This window comes from Ailuropoda melanoleuca, chromosome 12 (genome assembly GCF_002007445.2).
Source record: "Ailuropoda melanoleuca isolate Jingjing chromosome 12, ASM200744v2, whole genome shotgun sequence".
Taxonomy (NCBI): Eukaryota; Metazoa; Chordata; class Mammalia; order Carnivora; family Ursidae; genus Ailuropoda; species Ailuropoda melanoleuca.
Window position 1 is genome coordinate 47,143,741 of NC_048229.1, and position 26,400 is coordinate 47,170,140.

Genomic DNA, 26,400 nt, shown 5'->3' on the forward strand with positions numbered 1-26,400 from the left:
GTTTGTTGCAAATTGCTCCCTCCTAACAGAAGAAAAAATGGGCTCCTTTGCTACACCCCAAGGTCAAGTTTGCCTTGGTGCCATGGCAGCTCTATCTTGTTTCCTGGCATCCGAACCCAGGGCTGCTGGATGTCCCACAGTGTTTTAGCCCCAAGTTGTAGTGACTTTGTTCAAATCTCAGCGTGGCCACTCACAATTTACCTAGCCTCCCTGTGCCTCAGTTTCCTTATGTTTACAATCATAAGGATGTTGACCAGCTGAAATAATCTCTGTCCAGCATGGAGAGCGTTGCCTGGCATATGTTCCAGTGGTTATTATCCGTGCTGCTGGGGAAGTTCACTGAGGGCTGAGGCACGCCTGGGAGTAAGGTAGGGTGGGAGTGGAGGCTGTGATGGCAGCCCAGCAAGCAGGTGGGTGAGGCTGACACAGGAAGATGAGCTAATGAATCTGTGCCTGAAAATAGCTCCAGCTTGTCAGTTCCTCCCCGCCTCCATACCCACCCACAAAACCTGCCCATCTTCCAGTCTTCTCCATCTTGGCGCACAACACTTTCACCCACCCCATTACAATAGCCCAGTAGTCTGCTGCTGTCTGTGACTCTCCTTTGCCTCCTTTCCCAACCAACCACCAAGACCTGTCAGTGCTTGGATTACTTAGTTAATTCCTACAACAGATATGACTTTGGCTTCTCCTGCGTATTACGCATTGTTCTAGACCTTTGGATATATTGGTTAACAGGACAGTCATAACATCCTTACCGTCATGAAACTAGAAGAGGAGACAAAATAAACATAACAAACAAGTAAGTTCCATAGTACCATCAACGTCCTCCAGGCCAAGGCCACCGGGAACACAGGTGTAGTTGAGCAAGTTGGATGTATTGCTCATTGCCCTGAAGGAGATCTCCCGTGGTCCTCCTGGTGTATCAGGTCTGTCATGGCAACAGTAATAAACTGAGCGTGTCCCACAGCAGCCTCCTGGTCTTTGGCCAGTAAGCATTGACAGTTAGGAGGAGGGAAGTGCTATAGAGAAAGCAAAGCAAGGTATAAAGGGGCTAGGAGAGGTACCCCGGGGGCAATTTGCACAATGAAATATGTGGCCACGGTGAGCTTCACTGGAAAGGTGAGATTTGTGCAGAGAGGTGAAGGTGATGAGGGGAAGACGGAGGGCGTCCCAGGTGCAGGCAACAGCCAGGGAGAAAACTCTATGGGGAAGATCATCCGAAGTGAGCAGGGAGGTAACAGGCCAGGTCATGGGGGGGCCTTGCGAGGACTTTGACTTTTTTGCAGAGGAAAATGGGGAGCCCTTGGGGGGCGCTGAGCAGAGACATAGTGTGCTCTGACCGACATTTTAATGGGATTGCTTTGCCTGTGGAGTTGAGATGAACTGCAGTGGGTCAAAGGATCAACTGGAAGGTTATTCTAGGGCCCCTAGAATAAAGTACAATTCCCTGAACACAATGTCAAAGGTCCTGCCTCACCTTACCTCCCCTGGGCCCGTGATCCTCCCATTCTCTCGTCTTCCCTCTCTCCCAGGCATATTTTTGCTCCAGTCACACTGACTTTCTCTGTTTTGTAAACCTGACATTGAAATGGGACATCCTCCCTGACCTCCCCAATCCAGAATTATCATCCCTGAACACTCCCCTCAGTGGTCACTTACCCACTGTATTGGAGGTTGTCACTCACTCTCCCCACCCCAACACGTTCACACACACACACACACACACACACACACACACACACACACAGACTACAGCTCCCTACAGGCAGGAACTGTGTCTATCTTACTGAGTGTTGTAACTCTGTGCCCAGCACTATGCCTGGGATATTAGACATTTCCTAATTATTTGAAACAAATGAATGCATCAGGCCAGCACTAGACACACTATTTCTAAATTTCACATTAAAAAAAAAAAACAACTCTAGGAGATTTGTAAATTATCCTCATTATCCAGAGGATAAAATGGAAGCTGACAGGCTTTGCCCAGGGTCATAGTCATTAACCATACTAATCTCCTCCTTTGTAAACTTGGGATAATCCTACCAACCTCCAAGGGCACTAGAAGAAAACACCCAGCTGTGCCGGGCACCTTGTCACCTGTTGCTCTGCCCTCCTCTCATCCACTTCATGGGTCCCTAGCCCCTCACCCAACAGTAGGGACCCAGATTCAGCTGGGGTACTTCTTTCTCTTCTGAGAGGAGGCTGTGGCGGGGTTGAGTGTCTGAGCCTGAGGGGTTCAGAAGCAGCCAGGAGAACCAGAAAAGAAGTTGGGAGAAGAAGCAAGAGGTCCTGATCCTGGCAAGATGCTCATCAGGTCTGTTGAGGAAACAGTCACGTTTATAGACGTCAGTGGGTTGATGCTGACTTTGGAGCAAGGCTCCCTACTCTGGTCCACAGGGTGGGCTGGCCAGCTGGACTCAAATGCGCCTCTGAACCCATGAACAACTATTCTTTTTTTTTTTTTTTTTTTTTTTTTTTAGAGAGAGAGAGTGCAAGTGGAAGGCAGAGTGGGAGGAGGGGTAGAGGTAGAGAGAGAATCTCTCACTCTCATGATAACAGCCTACCTTACGTATGACAAGCACTTTCATATCTAAAATCTTACTGGTCTTTTAAGGCCTAGCACGAACTTGACCTCTTCCTGGAACCTCTTCTGGATTTCTCCTTCTTCAGCGGAATCCATTGCTTCTTTCTCTGCGTGTCCATAGACTGTTGTTTGTACTCTTTGGCATTTAATTCCCTCTGCTCACTTAGCAGGGAAATGAGTAAAGCAGACTGGGTGGAAAGCAACAGGGAATGCAGGGGACTAGGGCAAACTAAGGAGCACACGTTCCACCCAAAAGCAGTAGGCAGTGCTCTGGTCGGTTCTTACTGAATGTCACCATGTGGGAGTGTGGGCACATTACTGCCACATCTAATATATTTAGAAGCTAGAAATGTGGCATTGAACGTAAGATGTACTGTCTTTTTAATATTGGCAACAAACCAATTTAGAAAAAAAATATCATGTAGGATGAGAAAAAATATGTGTGGGACCAAACAGTTTGTGACCCTTTTTTCACTTCTGAACCCCTTGAGCGTGAATCAAACAGGTAGAACGGAAGTTGTAGACTGTGACTTCGTCTTCTTTGGGGAAATTGTACTACCCAGGGGTACTTGATAAGGCTTGTCTCATCCTAGCACCTCCAGGTCACTTCCCAGAAAGGGCTCCTGGGAGATTTAAGGAAGCTGGTGCCTGGAATGCTGAAACGGCTTCAGTATCTTCCAGTCATACCTGGTGTCTTAGCTCAATGCCTGGCACACAGTAGGTGCCTAATAATTGTTTGTGGGATGGATGCATATTCTGTGGGCAAGTTTGCTTGTTCCAGAGCAGCAAAGAGATTGGTGCTCTAAGGAGTTCAGAACTGGGCCAAATTTTAGGTTGTCTATTTTCAGGATGTGACGTTGGGCAAGTTATTTAACCTCCTTAATTATGTTTCATCATCTGAAAGTAGGCTGGTAAAGAGATAATGTGGTTCAAGTCTTGGCACACAGTTGACGATTAATAGCAGCTATTAAAACGGGGTTTGTGTGAGAACATTACGTGCCTCTAGCCACAGTTGTGTTAGCAAGTTAGCATGGACCCACGTAGGGCCAATCAGAGCCATGGCCATCCTTTTCTGGGATTTTTCCTGGAAATATTAGCAAAGAAAACAGCTGTCTTGGGGAGGCTCTACCTGCAAGATGCAAGGTTGGGAAGGGGACCTGCTGGGATCCAGCCTTGTAACATGGGATGAACAGAGAAACCAATGTCTGGGAACAGTTTTTGGACATTTTGATCCAGGAATGCCTGAAACTGGATTACCACTAAGCTTCTCAGTCACAGGGACCACTATGCCCCCTTCCTTGCTTAACCTAATTCCAGCTTGGTTTCTGTCATCTGCATCCAAGAGTCCTGACCATTACAAACCTGTGTGCAAAAGGGGACCTCAGGAAAACAATGAGTTGTTTCTGAATGTACATGCTTGCTGGGGATTTGAATGCATGGTTTCTGTGTCAACCACAGGTCTGAATTTGTGTAGCTGGTAATTTATGGATAGAATACAGTGGTTTTTAGAGGGGTCCAATTTGTTCCTGTGAAGGGTTGGCCTGTGATAGCCTAGCCTTCCTGGTCGGAACAGGGGGCCAGAGGCCGTGGAAATGGTGTGTTCATCTGAGCTTGAGGTGAAAGTGGTTTTATAGATTCCTGACTCTGAGACCTTAGTCAGCAAGGGGGGGTGTCTGTTTTACAGGACTCATGTCACAATCAGAAGTGACAAAGAAGCAATGATGGCGTGGGAACAAGGTTTGGCAGCCACGTGCTGCCCCTGGCAACTCTTACCGCCCTGGAAGACCTACTCCAAGGTGGACAGGTATCCTTGTCTGTCCTTAGCGGTTCTGATTCCTCATTAACATGCAGGGTTTCATAAGCTGTGACTCCAAGTCAGCCTCGAGGGCACAGCATCCACAACCTTTGCCTCCAGTGCCCTGATGCATCCAAATGGCCTCTCCCAGGCGTTTCTGGACTATTCTCACGTGCCTCTCTCCATGCGCCTTCTCCACACATTACCCTTTGCTCTGCCAACGGAGCTAAAATAACCCGTTGTTTTCCCAGCCCTCTCGGGCACGGCTGACACCGTACGCAGCAGCAGCAGAACTGGGTTGGGTGGCGGTGGGGGCCGTGCAGGGATAAAGGCAGGACGGAATGCTAACTCTCTCCCTCTCAAAGAGGACTTGGCATGAAGCCTGTGTTTCAGGCTTATTTTGACAGTTCCAGGCCGGAAGTCATAGGACTATAGCTGTAGAAAGCACCAGAAACACATTTTTTATTATCCCATCAAAATATTCCAAGGGAGTCAGGTTGTTGGGGGCAAGTTCTGTGTCATCATCGACATCAAAGGAGAAAAAAGAAAGAAATGGTCTGGCCCGTGTGCCGAATCTCTCATCACAGGAGGGAAAATGAACCTTTATTAAGCCCCAGCAACAGCAACAACAAATATTTATTGAGCGCTTTGCCTGTGTCGGGTGCTGTGCTCCACACGTGTGGGCATGCATCACTGACTCCTTTGCTCGTCCTCCGAAGCAGGCTACTTTTATTATCCCATTTTAAGGGCGAGGCAATGGAGGCTCAGAGGGGCCAGGTGATGTGCCCAGGGTTCATCATAGTAAGTGGTGGAGGTGGGATTCGAACTGGTTTGTCTGGCCCAGAGCTCATGCTCTTACTCACAATGCTGAGATGCTCTGACTGTAAGGACCAGGGGTCCCTCCTCCCAGTCCCAGGATCTGTGCTGGGTGAGTCACATTCATTATTTCATTTAATCTTTGCAACAACCCTGAGGCATAGGGATTATTAGCTCTGCCCTACAGAAAAACAAAACAAAAAAACAGGTTCAAGGAGGTTGAGAGATGCCCAGGATCACATCATGCATAAACATCAGGGTCAAAGCACGCTGCTGAGTTTCCTGGCTCCAAGTCCAGTGACTTTTCCACTGATTTTTACCAACGTGGAAGGCAGAAAGGGCCAATTGCTCAGGTCAGAGGTGAATTCAATATAGAGACAAGCAGAAGAATATGTATCTTTTCTGTTTCTTTCTGCTTTTAATCCTTTTTCTTAGACACAGAAAAATATAACGGGTTTTCTTTGGGGGCCATGGTGCTCAAAGCAGGGCATTCTCTCAGCTGGACTGCTTTGCTTGTAGGCAACAGTAACAGACTTGGGCTAGGCTGAATTAAAAGGGATTCGTTGGAAGGATATGTGCTTTATTATTATTCATTGAAGAAGTACGAGCACCTGATATGTGTCAGGCATTATTTTAGGTGTTGGGATATTTCAGAGAAGAAAAACAGGCAAAGATCCCTGAACTTGGAGAACTTAGTCTCTTGCTGGGGAAGGGAAAGGGCTGCTGGGCAAACAGACAGTAAACAATAAGGAAGAATAAGTAAGTTGCAGGATATATGAGAAGCAATAAGTTATATAAAGCAAGACAAGAGTGCCAGAGGTGGCATTTTTAGCAAGGTGACCAGGGCAGGCCACATTGAGAAGGGGAAGCTTGAAGTTGGTGAGGGGTCAGCCATACCAATCAGAGCTCTCAAAGGCAGACATATGCTTGCTGTGTTCCAGGAGCAGCAAGCAGGCCCATGTGCTGGATCAGAACGAGCTGGGGGACAGTGGCAATAGAGGACGTTGGAGAGATAAAAAGGGGTCTCAAATTATGTGGGCTCTTATTGGCTGTGGCAGGGGCTTTGAATTTTACTCTGAGTTAAATGGTGAGCCTGGAGGAACTGTACAGAGGAGTGACATGCTCTGAATTTCATTTTGGAAGATATACTTTGGTAGAGTAGACTGTGGAAGCAAGAAGGCCACTTATGAGACCATTGCACTAAGTTCTCCAAGAGATGACGGTGGCCAGGAGGTGGTGAGGAGCTGGATTCTGAATGTACTTTGACTATACTTCAAGATGTCCTCCTACGTTGCATGTGGAACGTGAGAGAAAGACAGGAGTCAGAGATGGCTCCAAGGTTGTTGGCCTGGTCACTGGAAGAAAGAAGCTGTTATCCAATGAGATGGGGAAGGCTGTGGCTAGAGCAAGTTTAGGGGGAAGATCAGGAGACAGATTGGAGTTTGGGGTGCCTGCTAACTATTTGAGTGCAGGTGTTGGATATATGAGTGGAGTTTGAGAGAAAAATCTCTGTAGAAAATGTAAATAGCTCACAGAATCTAAGGTAATTTAGANTTAGAAAAGACGGGAACGATGGCAATTTCTCAGGAGCAGGAACACCAGGGATTTTCCCCAAAGGAAAATCAGAGTGTTCTGAACATGTAAGGTGGACATGAGACCGGGCACAAGGAGCGCTCAGAGGCGTCCACTGCAGGGCCATGTTCTGGGCATCACTGACATTTCTTTCCAAGTCTTCTGCTATTGTCAAATGAGGCTAAGTGATGTTCTTGACAGCCTGCTTTCCCATCTGCTCAGAAAAATCTCCATGTCTGGGTGAAGAGTGATGGCATGTTTAGGCTATCTTATTAAACACTGTTTATCTCCTAAAAACAGTCAGCAGTGTGTTTAATCAAAGTCAGGGCAGATGTGATTTGCATCCTCCAAAAGTCACTTTTCATTCTGCTTTCTCTCCCTTAGAGAGAAACAACCCCTCACTCTTACCCTGAATCCTGGAGGAAAGTGATGCACTTATATCAGGCATCGCCGTCATGGGGAAGGAGTCACCCCTCACCCATCCCCGACAACTTTACCATTTATCCTCAGCCTCCTGGTACTTTGGAAATGGAAAGGAAAGGGGAATCCAAAATAGAAGTTCAACGAAGTCTGAGTTTTCTTATTCCTACTCTGATGGAGAGGGGGAAATTTAAACCATGGAAGTATCAAATCACTGCTTTTCTCACCTTCGGACTTCCCACTGGAGATCATTTGTTGAGTGGACAGGTTCCATTTCCCTTTTTACCCTTGAAGAAATGTAGCCAATGAGTCCATGCTCCTGTGTCTTCCATTTCTGCCCAAAATATCTGAGGAAATAACTCTATTCTGATGCTATGGTCTGAATTGTGTCTCCCCACCCCCTCCTTGTCGTATGTTGAAATTCTAACCCCCAATATCTCAGAAAGTGACTGTATTTGAACAGAGAGTCTTTAAAAGGTTATTTTAGTTTAGGTCACTAGGGTGGTTTCTATTCCAATGTGACTGATGTCCTTATAAGAAGAAAAAATTTGGATGCAGACATGCACAGAGGGAAGACCATGTGAAGACAGAGGGGAAAGTGGTCACCTGCAAGCGAGGAAGAGAGGCTTCAGAAGAAACCAGCCTGCTGACTCCTTGGTCTCAGAGTTCTAGCATCTAAGATTGTGAGGAAATACATTTCTTCTGTTTAAGCCACCCAGTCTGTGGTCCTTTGTTATGGCAGCCCTGCAAAGTAATATACCTCATTTAAGGGGTCAAGATTGTTTTGACCAAACTCTAAATCTTGACTGTTTAAGTTTGCCTTTTCCCACGAGAAATGGTAAGGAAGGCCAAAGATTTCCAATGTAGTCCTGAAATGAAGGACACCCAATTACATTGAAAGGAGAGAAAAGAAGGGCAATGAATTATTAGAAAACATTTGTGACTTAACATTTAGAAGATGTTTTCAAGATAATTTTGTCTTAATAGCCGAAGCAAGGAAAATATTTATAGATATTCCCTGAATGGGCAAACTCGTGGGACATCTTTGGCAGTGTTTGGACGTCTTTGCACACTCCATGGTAATGTTTCATTTTCTTCCAACAGTCACCTCATCTGCTTTTCTTTAGGAAATGTTTGCTGAGAGAGAAAAAAAAATCTTCCTCCTGGAACTAAATGATTTAGTGTTTGGGATGCTGGCCAATTAAATGTGACTCCAGGAATATATTTAACCTTGAAAATGCTTTCATTTCAAACAGAAATGCAGCCCTAGGGTGCGATGGTGACTTATTGCCTCCAGAAATGCTGTGCTGGTCTATACCTTTTTCATTCATTCCAGAAATATTTATTAAGCTCTTATCATGGACCAGGCACTGTGTCAGGTGAGCAATATTCAATGCCATGGACATAGAGTCTATGGGGAAAAGACAGATGACTAAGTGGGCAATTATAACCATGTGTGATAGGTGTTACAATAGAGGTAGCCATGAGATCTGGAATATTAGGGGAGACTTCTTGGGGCAAGTGACATCTCAGCTGACCTTAAAGACTGGTAAGAATTAGCAGGTTACAAGGCAATGGGAGACACACAAACAAGGGGGCTTGTTCAGAGAACTCAAGGTAGAGCAGTGCTGCCGAATGTCTGGATGCCTAGTGTTAAGAATCTGTTTCTGTGCTAGGTCAAGTCTGATTTCCTACTAAGCAATCACATGTATCTAAGGAATGGCTAAAGCACTTACTTTTCTTTCTTCCAATTTTTTTAAAAGCCTTCCTTCCCTCCAGTCATTTTCTGTCTACAGCCCAAGGTTCCATGCTGCTTTCACTGCATTGCTTTGGGTACAAATGGTTGCAAGCCACCAAGCAGGATCAGTAATTGAGTCCATCTCAGGAAGAAATAATTTTTTGAGATGAATTCGAGTTTTATTTCATTGTCTCCTATTCATTCTTCACCTTGTAAGATTCTCAAATAAGGATTTTCCTTGCCAAGGAACAACCCGTGGTTAAAAATTCTCATTGTTTTCCTTCTTTTTTTCTATGCCTCAGGCGACTTCCTATGAAAGTGTGTACACAAAGGAAAATGGACATTTTTCTGCCTCATTCGGAGGCGTGGGTTTTATTCCTAACATTCAAAAAGAACCATGCACAGCAGGGCTCCTGTGAGCCAGCCCATGAATCTCCAAATGCCTCCAAGGGCAGAGGTGCCTTGTGTTAATATTAATAGGCTTCAGTTGGCTCTCTAGAGGGATTTTCAAAAGGCTCATTTTCCTGCCTCCTTTCTCCTCCCTAGCCCTCATTGATTTTTTTTTTTTTAAGTTTGGATCGCTTAAATCAAATATAGAAAAAGCAAACTTGTCTCTTGGAGGACAGTTTGTATTTCTCAATTCTTTCAAGTCCTCCTGGATTGGTGTTGCCACTAGGGTGAGTTTCAGCATTTCTTCTTCCTGCTTCTATTCTGTGGAAAGAGTCTGTGTGTGAAAGAGCGTGTAGAGACAAAAGGTCAGTCTGTGCTTTCTGAGAGGAGACAGGGCATTTTCCCATAATATCCTTTTGCAATGAGGAAGAATCCGAGCGCTTTTGATGCTCAGATATGGTGTAGAAGGTCTTTCAGAAATATGAGAGTATCCATCACTGAGACCCTAATATTTGTGAGAATGCTCTATGAATTCTTTACATTCTGATTCTTCTAAATTATTTAAGACCAGAGAATAGCTTGTGTGATGTGGTAAAATAAATCACAGAGGTACAAATAATTTGTGGAGAAAACTCAGGGTGTATTCAGAAAAGTTGAAAGATTCCTATAGGGCAACGTTCTTCAAGGACATCCAAATTTCATAAGATTGTCTATACTTCCTGGAAGACAAGCTCAGAAAGTCAACGAATGTTCATTCAACAAATATTTATTGAGCACTTATTTTGAGCAATAGTTTTAGATACTTTGGTTGCCTTTTCTCTGGCAGAAAATGCAAGAGGATAAGCCAAATTAACTATTAATTCTCAAAAGTGTTTAGTAATATGGTCAAATACAAGCATCCCCAAAATTGTTAGTTATCTTTGTATCATTAATAACCAATTAGAAAATATAAAGGGGAAAGGATCCCATTCACAATAGCAAGAACAATCCAAAGATGCCTAAGACTTATGTAAGAGAAATGCTAAAATTCACTGATGGGCATAAAAGACCACCTAGACAAATGGAGATACATACCATGTTCTTAGAAAATCTAATATGAATTCTTCCCAATTAAACTAAAAACTCTCAATTATAAAATCCTAATTAAAATTATAATAAGAAACTTAAAATGTCTTGTCTATTGCATATCCAAAAGTAGCCAAAAAACAGTGACAAATGGTTTGCCATAGAAGATAGCCAGATTGTTTTCAAGCCATTTCTAATGAATGACAGTAATACCACTACAAATCAAAACCAATGGGAGATGGCCAGTATGGTACTTACAGGAAAATGTATAGCTTTGAGAATATACACTGGAAGCTGAGAAATATTGAAATTCAATGAAGCCATCTTTAACATAGGAAACTAGAAAAAATAACAAATAAACCAATAAAGTTAAAAGCATAAATAAGATTGGTAAAAATTAATTTCTATTAATGAGATAGAAAATAACTAAACTTCAATAAAATCAAATTGAGTAGAGATTTTAAAAAGATACCGCAGAAGACCAATAATCATGCAAGAAATTGGAAAGCCAATGAAAGATATAACCCTAGAAATATGTTAGGTCCAATTAACTTTATAAGTGAATTCTACAAACCGCTAAGGAATGGATAATTGCTGTTATCCATTTTTATGTGTACATAGTGACCATTATCCATATACGTACACTTTCAGGATTATAGAAAATGATGGAAAGAGTTTTAACCTATTGTCTGAATTTATCATAGTATTATTAAAATATTTCATGTAATATTATATAATCTTACAAAGAATGAATGGCATAAGTCAATATCAGTCACGAACATAGATGCAGAAAGTCTGAGTTGAAGATGTTGGCTGGGAGAAATCAATGTGGGAATGGTAATAGAACCCACCCCTCCATGAAATTAAGCGTTGAGTTAAAGGAACGCTGCATCAAGACCAAGTATGGTTGATGAATGCCTCAGGACATCAATTAAAGAATAAACACTACATGATCATTTCAATCGATTCAGGAAAAAAACAGTTTATAAAATCAACACCCATATCTTTTTTAAAAAACTCATAGTAAGCTAGGAATAGAAGGAAAATTACTCAGTTTGATAAAGCATAGCCATCAGAAACCTCTAACAATCAGAAACAAGGTAAAAATGCCTACCATTGCTATGACGATTTGCAGTGGAAAGAGGTGTGGAAAGTCAGGAACAAATTTGGAAGATAAAGATGTATGCTTAAAAGAACCTCATTTTCTACTGGATATGGGTTGGGTGAGAGGTAAGTGACTGAGAGGAGACTAAGCCTTCTGGCCTGGGCCCCTGGAGGGGGTGGTTACTGGTGAGATCAGAAGCACAGTAAAAGCAGGTTTGAGGGAACTGAGAGAGAAAGCATAGGGCATGTGGTCTCTGAGACCACCATTAAGATGGCAGTTGGAGAAGGGTTCCTGAAGCTTGAAAGAAGTCTTGGAGATGTATTTTAGGAGAAGTCAGCACAAAAATGATAAAGGAAGGCACTGGACTAGCTGAGATTACCCAGAGAAGTGGATGAAAAGGTCCTGCAGTCCATGCTCCAGCTAAAGCAAACAATGGGCGGGTTTCAAGCTTGCTGCCTTCCCTCCTCTCCGTGCATTTGCTGCCTCCACCAGGAATCCCTCGCCCCTACCCCCATTCCACTTACCCTTGACCAGCTCTTACTCGTTCATCTCAGTTATCCACGCTTCCTTCCCTGATCAATCAGTCAGGTTGGGTCCACCTTCTGTGCTCCCACTCGGTCAGCGATTTCACCCAGAGAGCCAGGTTTCTGCTACAANCTAAGGTAATTTAGAAAAGATGGGAACGATGGCAATTTCTCAGGAGCAGGAACACCAGGGATTTTCCCCAAAGGAAAATCAGAGTGTTCTGAACATGTAACGTGGACATGAGACCGGGCACAAGGAGCGCTCAGAGGCGTCCACTGCAGGGCCATGTTCTGGGCATCACTGACATTTCTTTCCAAGTCTTCTGCTATTGTCAAATGAGGCTAAGTGATGTTCTTGACAGCCTGCTTTCCCATCTGCTCAGAAAAATCTCCATGTCTGGGTGAAGAGTGATGGCATGTTTAGGCTATCTTATTAAACACTGTTTATCTCCTAAAAACAGTCAGCAGCGTGTTTAATCAAAGTCAGGGCAGATGTGATTTGCATCCTCCAAAAGTCACTTTTCATTCTGCTTTCTCTCCCTTAGAGAGAAACAACCCCTCACTCTTACCCTGAATCCTGGAGGAAAGTGATGCACTTATATCAGGCATCGCCGTCATGGGGAAGGAGTCACCCCTCACCCATCCCCGACAACTTTACCATTTATCCTCAGCCTCCTGGTACTTTGGAAATGGAAAGGAAAGGGGAATCCAAAATAGAAGTTCAACGAAGTCTGAGTTTTCTTATTCCTACTCTGATGGAGAGGGGGAAATTTAAACCATGGAAGTATCAAATCACTGCTTTTCTCACCTTCGGACTTCCCACTGGAGATCATTTGTTGAGTGGACAGGTTCCATTTCCCTTTTTACCCTTGAAGAAATGTAGCCAATGAGTCCATGCTCCTGTGTCTTCCATTTCTGCCCAAAATATCTGAGGAAATAACTCTATTCTGATGCTATGGTCTGAATTGTGTCTCCCCACCCCCTCCTAGTCGTATGTTGAAATTCTAACCCCCAATATCTCAGAAAGTGACTGTATTTGAACAGAGAGTCTTTAAAAGGTTATTTTAGTTTAGGTCACTAGGGTGGTTTCTATTCCAATGTGACTGATGTCCTTATAAGAAGAAAAAATTTGGATGCAGACATGCACAGAGGGAAGACCATGTGAAGACAGAGGGGAAAGTGGTCACCTGCAAGCGAGGAAGAGAGGCTTCAGAAGAAACCAGCCTGCTGACTCCTTGGTCTCAGAGTTCTAGCATCTAAGATTGTGAGGAAATACATTTCTTCTGTTTAAGCCACCCAGTCTGTGGTCCTTTGTTATGGCAGCCCTGCAAAGTAATATACCTCATTTAAGGGGTCAAGATTGTTTTGACCAAACTCTAAATCTTGACTGTTTAAGTTTGCCTTTTCCCACGAGAAATGGTAAGGAAGGCCAAAGATTTCCAATGTAGTCCTGAAATGAAGGACACCCAATTACATTGAAAGGAGAGAAAAGAAGGGCAATGAACTTTTAGAAAACATTTGTGACTTAACATTTAGAAGATGTTTTCAAGATAATTTTGTCTTAATAGCCGAAGCAAGGAAAATATTTATAGATATTCCCTGAATGGGCAAACTCGTGGGACATCTTTGGCAGTGTTTGGACGTCTTTGCACACTCCATGGTAATGTTTCATTTTCTTCCAACAGTCACCTCATCTGCTTTTCTTTAGGAAATGTTTGCTGAGAGAGAAAAAAAAATCTTCCTCCTGGAACTAAATGATTTAGTGTTTGGGATGCTGGCCAATTAAATGTGACTCCAGGAATATATTTAACCTTGAAAATGCTTTCATTTCAAACAGAAATGCAGCCCTAGGGTGCGATGGTGACTTATTGCCTCCAGAAATGCTGTGCTGGTCTATACCTTTTTCATTCATTCCAGAAATATTTATTAAGCTCTTATCATGGACCAGGCACTGTGTCAGGTGAGCAATATTCAATGCCATGGACATAGAGTCTATGGGGAAAAGACAGATGACTAAGTGGGCAATTATAACCATGTGTGATAGGTGTTACAATAGAGGTAGCCATGAGATCTGGAATATTAGGGGAGACTTCTTGGGGCAAGTGACATCTCAGCTGACCTTAAAGACTGGTAAGAATTAGCAGGTTACAAGGCAATGGGAGACACACAAACAAGGGGGCTTGTTCAGAGAACTCAAGGTAGAGCAGTGCTGCCGAATGTCTGGATGCCTAGTGTTAAGAATCTGTTTCTGTGCTAGGTCAAGTCTGATTTCCTACTAAGCAATCACATGTATCTAAGGAATGGCTAAAGCACTTACTTTTCTTTCTTCCAATTTTTTTAAAAGCCTTCCTTCCCTCCAGTCATTTTCTGTCTACAGCCCAAGGTTCCATGCTGCTTTCACTGCATTGCTTTGGGTACAAATGGTTGCAAGCCACCAAGCAGGATCAGTAATTGAGTCCATCTCAGGAAGAAATAATTTTTTGAGATGAATTCGAGTTTTATTTCATTGTCTCCTATTCATTCTTCACCTTGTAAGATTCTCAAATAAGGATTTTCCTTGCCAAGGAACAACCCGTGGTTAAAAATTCTCATTGTTTTCCTTCTTTTTTTCTATGCCTCAGGCGACTTCCTATGAAAGTGTGTACACAAAGGAAAATGGACATTTTTCTGCCTCATTCGGAGGCGTGGGTTTTATTCCTAACATTCAAAAAGAACCATGCACAGCAGGGCTCCTGTGAGCCAGCCCATGAATCTCCAAATGCCTCCAAGGGCAGAGGTGCCTTGTGTTAATATTAATAGGCTTCAGTTGGCTCTCTAGAGGGATTTTCAAAAGGCTCATTTTCCTGCCTCCTTTCTCCTCCCTAGCCCTCATTGATTTTTTTTTTTTTAAGTTTGGATCGCTTAAATCAAATATAGAAAAAGCAAACTTGTCTCTTGGAGGACAGTTTGTATTTCTCAATTCTTTCAAGTCCTCCTGGATTGGTGTTGCCACTAGGGTGAGTTTCAGCATTTCTTCTTCCTGCTTCTATTCTGTGGAAAGAGTCTGTGTGTGAAAGAGCGTGTAGAGACAAAAGGTCAGTCTGTGCTTTCTGAGAGGAGACAGGGCATTTTCCCATAATATCCTTTTGCAATGAGGAAGAATCCGAGCGCTTTTGATGCTCAGATATGGTGTAGAAGGTCTTTCAGAAATATGAGAGTATCCATCACTGAGACCCTAATATTTGTGAGAATGCTCTATGAATTCTTTACATTCTGATTCTTCTAAATTATTTAAGACCAGAGAATAGCTTGTGTGATGTGGTAAAATAAATCACAGAGGTACAAATAATTTGTGGAGAAAACTCAGGGTGTATTCAGAAAAGTTGAAAGATTCCTATAGGGCAACGTTCTTCAAGGACATCCAAATTTCATAAGATTGTCTATACTTCCTGGAAGACAAGCTCAGAAAGTCAACGAATGTTCATTCAACAAATATTTATTGAGCACTTATTTTGAGCAATAGTTTTAGATACTTTGGTTGCCTTTTCTCTGGCAGAAAATGCAAGAGGATAAGCCAAATTAACTATTAATTCTCAAAAGTGTTTAGTAATATGGTCAAATACAAGCATCCCCAAAATTGTTAGTTATCTTTGTATCATTAATAACCAATTAGAAAATATAAAGGGGAAAGGATCCCATTCACAATAGCAAGAACAATCCAAAGATGCCTAAGACTTATGTAAGAGAAATGCTAAAATTCACTGATGGGCATAAAAGACCACCTAGACAAATGGAGATACATACCATGTTCTTAGAAAATCTAATATGAATTCTTCCCAATTAAACTAAAAACTCTCAATTATAAAATCCTAATTAAAATTATAATAAGAAACTTAAAATGTCTTGTCTATTGCAGATCCAAAAGTAGCCAAAAAACAGTGACAAATGGTTTGCCATAGAAGATAGCCAGATTGTTTTCAAGCCATTTCTAATGAATGACAATAATACCACTACAAATCAAAACCAATGGGAGATGGCCAGTATGGTACTTACAGGAAAATGTATAGCTTTGAGAATATACACTGGAAGCTGAGAAATATTGAAATTCAATGAAGCCATCTTTAACATAGGAAACTAGAAAAAATAACAAATAAACCAATAAAGTTAAAAGCATAAATAAGATTGGTAAAAATTAATTTCTATTAATGAGATAGAAAATAACTAAACTTCAATAAAATCAAATTGAGTAGAGATTTTAAAAAGATACCACAGAAGACCAATAATCATGCAAGAAATTGGAAAGCCAATGAAAGATATAACCCTAGAAATATGTTAGGTCCAATTAACTTTATAAGTGAATTCTACAAACCGCTAAGGAATGGATAATTGCTGTTATCCATTTTTATGTGTACATAGTGACCATTATCCATATACGTACACTTTCAGGATTATAGAAAATGATGGAAAGAGTTTTAACCTATTGTCTGAATTTATCATAGTATTATTAAAATATTTCATGTAATATTATATAATCTTACAAAGAATGAATGGCATAAGTCAATATCAGTCATGAACATAGATGCAGAAAGTCTGAGTTGAAGATGTTGGCTGGGAGAAATCAATGTGGGAATGGTAATAGAACCCACCCCTCCATGAAATTAAACGTTGAGTTAAAGGAACGCTGCATCAAGACCAAGTATGGTTGATGAATGCCTCAGGACATCAATTAAAGAATAAACACTACATGATCATTTCAATCGATTCAGGAAAAAAACAGTTTATAAAATCAACACCCATATCTTTTTTAAAAAACTCATAGTAAGCTAGGAATAGAAGGAAAATTACTCAGTTTGATAAAGCATAGCCATCAGAAACCTCTAACAATCAGAAACAAGGTAAAAATGCCTACCATTGCTATGACGATTTGCAGTGGAAAGAGGTGTGGAAAGTCAGGAACAAATTTGGAAGATAAAGATGTATGCTTAAAAGAACCTCATTTTCTACTGGATATGGGTTGGGTGAGAGGTAAGTGACTGAGAGGAGACTAAGCCTTCTGGCCTGGGCCCCTGGAGGGGGTGGTTACTGGTGAGATCAGAAGCACAGTAAAAGCAGGTTTGAGGGAACAGAGAGAGAAAGCATAGGGCATGCGGTCTCTGAGACCACCATTAAGATGGCAGTTGGAGAAGGGTTCCTGAAGCTTGAAAGAAGTCTTGGAGATGTATTTTAGGAGAAGTCAGCACAAAAATGATAAAGGAAGGCACTGGACTAGCTGAGATTACCCAGAGAAGTGGATGAAAAGGTCCTGCAGTCCATGCTCCAGCTAAAGCAAACAATGGGCGGGTTTCAAGCTTGCTGCCTTCCCTCCTCTCCGTGCATTTGCTGCCTCCACCAGGAATCCCTCGCCCCTACCCCCATTCCACTTACCCTTGACCAGCTCTTACTCGTTCATCTCAGTTATCCACGCTTCCTTCCCTGATCAATCAGTCAGGTTGGGTCCACCTTCTGTGCTCCCACTCGGTCAGCGATTTCACCCAGAGAGCCAGGTTTCTGCTACAAGGTTGGGTAACAAACTGCCAGATCTCAGTAGCTCACAATAATGTTTCATTTCCTCGCTCATGAGTAGCGGTGTTACGTGGGGCAGTTTCGCTACAGGCTGCAGTTGGCAAGGTCTATTCCTCATGTCTCTCCTTCTAGGACATGCTCTTCATCATTGCAGGCGGCAGAAGTGCAAGAAGCCAAGCCGAAAGCGCGAGCACATTTAAACCCACTACCTCCTCTTGTCTGCTCACATTCCCTTGGCCAAACCAAGCCACGCGGCCAAGCCCAAAGTCAGAGGAGCAGGGGATACCCCCAGCACATAGTCTCCGGGCAGAGTGCACGTGGCACCTTATGTATAAAAACACTGTTATGAGCTACCACATAATATAGTCTTTAAATTGATGAGATTTCTGTTTAAATACATTGATTTAAAAATCATGATGCTAAGCAAAAAAGCAGAATAACTTTGCTTTAATTAAAAACAGGTACAATAAAAACAAAATAATGTCATTAAATTCTAGATGGATGTTAATGCACGATGAAGGTTCTCATCCAGAACTCCCTCTCTGCTGAAAAGCGAGATTAGCAAGTGTTGTGAAAGACATATTAGGAGCAAATGGAGACTTTCTTCTTGACTTAATCAGAAGCACGGACATAGAAGCAAAAAAAAAAAAAAGTGACCTTCTCATTCTGTGATTTAACATTATTTTTAAGGTTGAGTCAGTTTACCCTTAAATCACCCCACACATCACCAGTGGTGTGCATTTCCTGCTGGGGGAAAGCAGGTTGGGTTGAAGCAATAGGGGTAAGTGCACGGAAAATGACAAAGGGAGGCACTGGAATGCTTGTTATATTGGAATGATCAAGGAAGGTTTCAGGGAGAAGGTAGAGCGTGAGTTCCAAAAGACAGAGAGGAAAACAGAGGTCATTTCTGGCAGGAAAACATTAAAGTATGGGGGTGAAAGTTAATAGCACGGTTATGGGACAGCGCTAAACCAGCCTGGCTACAGGGCAGTTTGTGTTGGACACAAGGGCACAGAAAGTTGGTGTCCATTCTTTTCCCTTATTGTGCCTCCCCTACTCCAACCTTTGTGGGCAGGACTCTGCTGTCTCATCCTGTGGCTTGCATCTTTGACCTGTCCTCACCCCTGGGATGGGAGGCATGCAATGGCCAGCTGTGCATTCTCACATGGTGGCCACAGTGACTTGGTCTAGGACTCTCAGTGGGTCTGTGGGGTGCGCTGCGCACTCCACTAGCTTTCATGCCAGTGCAGAGCTGACCCCCCGACGGTGAGCGCAGCAAGTCCCCAGCTGCTGGGAGTCAGACTGCATGCTTTTTGCCATCTCCATGTCCAACACATGCTGCTATTTAATAATTACTGAATAATGAGAGTGACTCACTTTTTAAAAGTATAAATAAATGGACATTAAAAAGACATTTTGTATCATTATCATAAATGCAAACCCACTGTCAGTTGCTATAAACATGAGATACCACTTGAAAATTAAGGCATAATTGTTAAACAGTGTTTTCCAAGTACCACGTAAAATCCCAACTCAGGAAAACATTGGGTTAGAGAATGAAGCAGACCCATTTTTGCTGGAAAGAGGAGAATCTTAGAACCTTAGATCTGGAAGGGGCCTTAGTAAGTATATAGGCAGTGGTTTGCAAGCTGTTGTTCCCCCCAGCAAGGATAGATACCGTTTTGTCATCCCTGTACCCTTCATTTTCTTAGCTGGAGATGATGCATAAAGCAGCAAAGGGCCTTGTTTTTCTGGGGAAGCCAAATATCCCCAGAAACTGGAGTCCTCTCCCCCAATCCCTTCTTCCCTCTGTTCCATGCTTGCCCCGGGCTTGCCTTTTCCACAGAGAAGCAGCAAAAGTGTCCTCCGCCATCCCCATCAGCAGCCAGGGGATGCAAAATCATGTCAAAGGCCAAGCATTGGGGTGGGCTGTGGAGAGCCTACACTCTTTGGGCACCCCAGCATTGGCTAGCACCCCTGGTCTTCATCAAACATGGACCGTCACGCCTGCGATGCCCGCAGATAATAGCCCATGAGCTGCCGGCTTCCTTTCAGAAGCATATCAGCCTGGGTCTCGTTCTCTGCTGCCAAGCACTGGGGAGGCTTTAAAGAGCAAGCTATTGCCTTTCTCTGCCTGTGCACTCATGCCTTGCTCCATCTTACCCTCCCCGTGGTTTCCCTGACACTCTTTTCCCGAATATCATTTCTTTCCCTTTCTCCAGGAACACAAAAGCTCGACATGAGTTTATTCTGTGAGCTTGACCTTTTGCTTCCCCCGCTTGGCTGGCTCAAACGCCACTTGCAAAAAATGTAAATCTCAGCTATGCTGAGTGCAGTTTTTGCTGCCCCTTTCCAAGTTCCCTGCTTTGCTCGATAGCCCTGTCCAATTCTGTGCTGGGGAGTCAGAGCAGCATCGGGCCTGGGAGAATCTGCTGGATGGGCTAATACTTACCACCTGGGCGAAGAGTTAGAGACAACACTAGCCTGGTCCAGTGGAAAGTGAAGACTCCAGTTCTAGTCCTATCACTTACTGTGAGACCACTCCCAAACTTGGGTTTATCTCCATTATAAAATGGAGATATAAAATGGACAAGAGGATCTCTCTTGTCCAGCTCACTGGGTCGTGGGGAGGACCGAATGGGAACTGGATATGAGAGAGCCTTTTGGACTGAAATGCTGTAATAGTCAGGACACTCTTTTCTTCGCTGGCCGCCTGTCAGCCCTTCCCCAGGGGGTTGAGAGGTTTCCTAGGGAAAAAATCTTCTGCAAATTAGCTGAATTCTACCTTCTCCCCAGACCTCCACTGCCAGCAAATGGTTTTGTGGAGGTTGTAGGTGGAGGAATGTTTATGCAAATTGCATCCTGATTAGATGAAAAAAAAGAGTAATAATTGTTGACTGCTCTTTGAGGGTTCATTTTTATCTGAGGGTTTGTTTGCACATTAGATGCACACAACGTGATTTACATCATTGGCCTCACCCTGTCTTATTTGCCTTAATGTAATTGTCTGTTCAGATCCACTGATGGTGAAAATTGCATTTGTCCTTATCAGTGGAGATATTCTAAAAATGAGAAGTTCAAAGAAGGCAGAGGCTTTAATACAGGAAAAGTGTGTTTATTTCCTTAGCTCCTTTGAAATAGTCTTATTCCCTGGAATGGGATAATCTCTTTGCAGAACACCAACACGGATGGCTCCCAGAAACCCCTCAACAGGGAAGTTGCTAAAAACGTGGCCTGATTCAGTGCATCTCTGTCTGTGTTCCTTTTTTTTTTTTTAATTTTTTATTATGTATGTTAGCCACCATACAGTACATCCTTAGTTTTTGATGTAGTGTTCCATGATTCAACAGTGTTCTTGGGTAACCTTGAAAGATTTGAGGATTTTCTGAGAAGTCCATTAACGTATGTAAAGGTAAATCCAAATGCTTCCTTCACTGGAATGCTTGTGCTAGGGAAGATCCCTAAGTTGGGAGGACACATAGGAAGGCTGTCCTTACCAAGGACAAGCTGGAATGCTTGTGCTAGGGAACGTCCCTAAGTTGGGGGGACACGTAGGAAGGCTGTCGGTTAGACGTGGAGAAGGGAGGGGCAGTTTTCACAATGTGGAATACATCCTCGTTGTTAAGCATTGAAAGTCCCTATGTATAGAGCTCTTGGCGTTTGTTTTCTTAGTACAGAATGTTTGGTTACATGCTCTCTTCCAACATTACTTCTCTTCACTACACCATGGTGCTATGGCTTCACATGGAGATTGAGGCTATCGGGTGAGTGTAGGTTTGCCAGACTACATAAAATAAAACAATAGCTAGCCTTCATTGTGTCCCCATGTGCTGGGCACTGTGCGAAGGGCTAAACATGAACCATTTAATTTAATCTTCACAAGAGCCCTCAGACATAAGTTCCACGGCCCTTCTTGTGGTTTGCAGCAGGGAAGTGCCTTTACCCCGGGTGACGCCAGTAACTAGGGAGCTGGGATTTGAATCCAGGTGCGTGGCAGTGGTCTTACCTATGATGTCAGGAGTCCCCAGGCACATGGTGTGCATCATGCTTACCCAGGAAAGCTTTTGAAATAAAATTAACTGATTATGAAGAGTCACTGGAGGGGATCCCAGGAATGTGGGCTCTAAGATGGCCATGCTCGGCTTGGATAAGAACACTGCCCCAAGCCAGTCAGGCTGGTATTACAGCTTGTCTGGCTCCCAGAATAACTCAGGGGCACTTGTTATAAATACAGGTGCCCACTTTGGAGCTCCTCAATCAGAATTCCCACAAAAGCACCTGGGAAGCTTATTTTAAGAAAACTCTTGCTCTGAGTGCTTACCCAAGGACCCTGCATTGAAAGGTGCTCAGTAGGAATGTACTGGATGAGTCAGAGAGATCCACAGGGAAGGCTATTTCTGTGATTTGTTGCGGAGAGTGCTTTGGACTAAGTCCTGGTCCTGCTCTGCTCTGCTCTCACCAGCTCGGCAGCCTCTGACAAGTCAGGTCCTCTTTCCAGACCACAATTTTCCAAGCTATAAAATAAAGAGTGGCCAAGATGACACTTCCAGACTCTTCCATCTTTGAGTACCATTAATATTCACAAAACCCACTTTTATAAGAAACATCCAAACACAAGGCTACGGGCGTTGGTGTAGACTCCCCAAAAGTAATTTTTAGGGTAAAATACCTTAATTTGCTATGAGCCAGTGAATCTTTATGGATGGGAGCCTATTTTCTTGTGAATTCTAAACACTGATACTGCAGTTGTCCAACCCAGGTATAACTTCTGGGTAACCACTTCCTCCTGTGTGACTGGAAGGTATAGCTCTTCCCCACCTGGGAGAGGCTGGGGGGATGGGCCAGGTGAGTGATGAGCATGCTTTCACTGTCCTCAGTTTCCCAACTCCTTCCTTCCACACCCATGGCTTCACCTGACCTGGACACAGATATGGAGGGTGGGCAGGTCAGGTGGTATCACCCTCCTCTGGTCAAGGAGGTCCTCTGGGTAGTTAATGGGGATGCTTTCTCAATTTCTCCAATGTGCTGTGCGTTTCCGTGAACAGGATGTAAGCACCAGGAGAGAGGAGAGCCTGTCCATCTTGTTCAGTCTCGTACCTGGAACAGCGCTGGCACGCAGTGGGCACTCGTAATGATCTATTGAAGGAGTAAATGGCCCTCATTCCCTGATCATGGCCTCTCTGGAAGTTTAAAGATGTGCATAATGGTGTGTGGGTGTCTGGAAAATAATTTTTATTACCACTGTCTGTGGTGACTGTTGGACCCTTCTTTTTAGAATGATGTTGAAAGGGTATGAAAGCAGATTTCCTGGCGTGCAAGCTAGGAGAGGTACCAACTCATGGTGCCACTGCCCTTGAGAATTTCCATCTTGGTGTGACGGATGACAAATGAATAGGAAAACTTCATTCCTTCCGAAGCTCCTGAGCGAAGGCTGCCCCCCCCGGATGAGGGCTCATCTGTAGGCCATGGTAGAGTCACAAAACAGTTGGTTGGCTTGGGGGAAGAGACAACTGAAGCCGGCAGAACTTCGTAGCAACAGATCAGACAACTCTGAGATGTGCTCTATGCAGGAACCTCTCTCAAGCTGGGCTTTTCCCTGGGGTGTGAGAAAGGCCTTGTGAGGGGACAGGTACCTATTGTATCAGAAGCTATAAACCGGGACCCGCAGATGAGCTTTGTTTAGCCTGCATAGTGTTTTTAAATTTCTGAATTAATTACCGACACATTTGAAAATCAAGAGATTTCAAACAAAACTTAGATTTGTAGTTTCTCTTGAACACTGGGTCCACACTCTTGCATGGCCAACCATTGGGTGGAGCTAAGTAGCTGCTGAGTTTTCTTGTTGACACGCACTCTTGTTGCCTTCCCACAGCAGACAACTAGTATTCTGTACATTGTTGGCACCCGGCCCACTTCCCTGGGGCCTGTTCCATCCCCACACACCCCAGCCAGACAGCTTTGGACTGCTCTGACCCGTCCTTTTCTCCCATGGGGCTTTCTTTGGCCGCCTGAGCATTCGCAGCATACTCACAGGGTGGGCCGGAAATGTCAGCGAACTGCCCCTGGGAGCGGCTTTCAAAAAATGGTGGACGGGAGGGAGTTGGCAGATAAATAGCCTGAATCTGAAGCAGAGTCTAAGTGATCCCCGAGGCCTTCAGCAGGATTGAACCCCAATGGGACTTGCTTGTAAACACTCTGCCTTGCCTCCCTTCCCTTCCTTTTCCTCCTGGTTTCCTTGAGATCACTTCCCAAAGAAGTGACTTGTACTAAATAACCCTCTTAGGATTTGTTTCTGGGGGATCCCGATCAGAGACAATATGCTTGAATTTATCCCAAAAGGGAAATGAAAGGGGGACTCTGTAGCTGGCCCTGACTTGCCTAATGTTTCCTATTCCAGTGTCCTCTGAGATCACATCTCTGGCGATTCTCAAAAAGTCAGGCGACAAACCATTTCTCCCGGTGCGGAAGGGGCCTTGGGCATCACTGGGCAGCATGGGGCTTGTCTTTAGGGTTGTTGTGCCTTGAGAGGGATCCCCCATGCCTAGGACTATTAAGAGGTCATCACATCTCNAAAAGTCAGGCGACAAACCATTTCTCCCGGTGCGGAAGGGGCCTTGGGCATCACTGGGCAGCATGGGGCTTGCCTTTAGGGTTGTTGTGCCTTGAGAGGGATCCCCCATGCCTAGGACTATTAAGAGGTCATCACATCTCGGGGGCGCCTGGGTGGCACAGCGGTTAAGCGTCTGCCTTCGGCTCAGGGCACGATCCCGGCGTTATGGGATCGAGTCCCGCATCAGGCTCCTCTGCTATGAGCCTGCTTCTTCCTCTCCCACTCCCCCTGCTTGTGTTCCCTCTCTCGCTGGCTGTCTCTCTCTCTGTCAAATAAATAAATAAAATCTTAAAAAAAAAAAAAAGAGGTCATCACNCCTGCTTCTTCCTCTCCCACTCCCCCTGCTTGTGTTCCCTCTCTCGCTGGCTGTCTCTATCTCTGTCGAATGAATAAATAAATAAAATCTTAAAAAAAAAAAAAGAGGTCATCACACCTGGATGGTGTCCCTTGACTATTCTTCAATCATTTCAGGGCCGCTCACCTACTAAACAAATCCATGACAGGTGTAAATGACAGCTACCGGAATGGGTCTCTCACTTCTCCCAGCATTGCCTATTCTGGTACAATAGCCCACCNCCTCTCCCACTCCCCCTGCTTGTGTTCTCTCTCTCGCTGGCTGTCTCTATCTCTGTCGAATTAATAAATAAATAAAATCTTTAAAAAAAAAAAGAGGTCATCACATCTGGATGGTGTCCCTTAACTATTCTTCAATCATTTCAGGGCCGCTCACCTACTAAACAAATCCATGACAGGCGTAAATGACAGCTACCGGAATGGGTCTCTCGCTTCTCCCAGCATTGCCTATTCTGGTACAATAGCCCACTTCTTCATTTTGAGGAGTCATTTCTCATCTGGCCTCATCCTGTGAGGTTTGGGAGTGGGATCTGAAGTGGACTGAACCTACCCCAAAGGGATTCTTGACACTACTGTGGCATGGTGGACAACTCAGAATCTTGAGTGGGATCTATCACAGTGGACATCTCCGCTGCACCTGTTACCAGCTGTAAGGTGGGGTTAGTCTTGGTCCCCCTTCTGGGTCCTGATTTCTTCATCTCTTTCATGGGATTGTAAGAATTTAAATGATATAATAATCAGAAAGCACTTAGCCTGGTTCTGGGCTCATTGAAAGTGCTCAACAAACAACTATTATTATTTAAGTTATTAAGATTCTAGTTGGCTGAAGAAAAGTGGCATGAACACAGACACAAAGTCTGAACTACGGTCTCTGAGCTGCATGCTGGGTGCTACTAGAGAATTCAGACTTTTTCTTTTTTTTTTCCTTCTATCTCTGCACCCTCCCCCTGTATGTATGTGTGTGTGGAATCACAACCCATTGAACATGCTCCCTGAAGCTTAGCTAAGTAAGCTCCCTGCCAGGAACTTATGTGTGGCCAACCAGGAATTGAGACATCAAATAATATTTAATTTCATTTCTCCCTAAATATTATTGAATTCCATTCCCACTAACTTTTCTTTTTGACTTGCTCTTTTTGCAGCAGTTCAAGCAGAAAAAGGAATCTCTTAGATGCAAGTAAGAGAAACTCATTAAAAAAAAAAGTCTTCAGCTAAATGCAAGGGACTGGGTGATTTTTTGTTTTTTTGTCATGTACGTTATTTAGCATAATGATTATCCTACATGTCTGTTTCTTATTTTGGGGACTGCTTTTTCCATTCCCCTTGGGAAAGAGTTTTTAGCTCCACGGAGCATGACTTTTTTCACTTACCTAGTGATTATTAGGTAAAAAAATCCCCTTTGGTAAGAGATTCCACCTCTAATGGTCTCTTCAATGAACAGTTTCTGTAAATATTGCATAAGCTTATTCAGGGAAAAGGAATGCTCTAGTCTCTGGGTCCTTTGTAACCCCCCTCTGACAGCACCCGCTGAGTCCTTGCAAATCTGTAGAGCTGACTCAGATTCCAGTCCTGAGCACCTCTCTTCTTTGGGGCTCCATTTTTTAATTATTGTTTTAATGCCATTTTTACCTGACCCTGGAGCCGGACTCTGACATTTAGCTTGAATGTGTGACCTTGAACAAAGTCTCTCTCTGGTTCACTTCCCTGATTTATAGGATGGAGATCACATCAGGAACTACTTCTAAAGGCTGTGGTGAGGATTCAATGACCTAACGATGCGCGACGTAATATGGTGTACTCAGGAAAGTGCCTAACACACGGTGAGTGCTTTCTATGTCCGCTCACCATCCCTCGTTCAAGCACTCTCTTTATTTTCAATACAC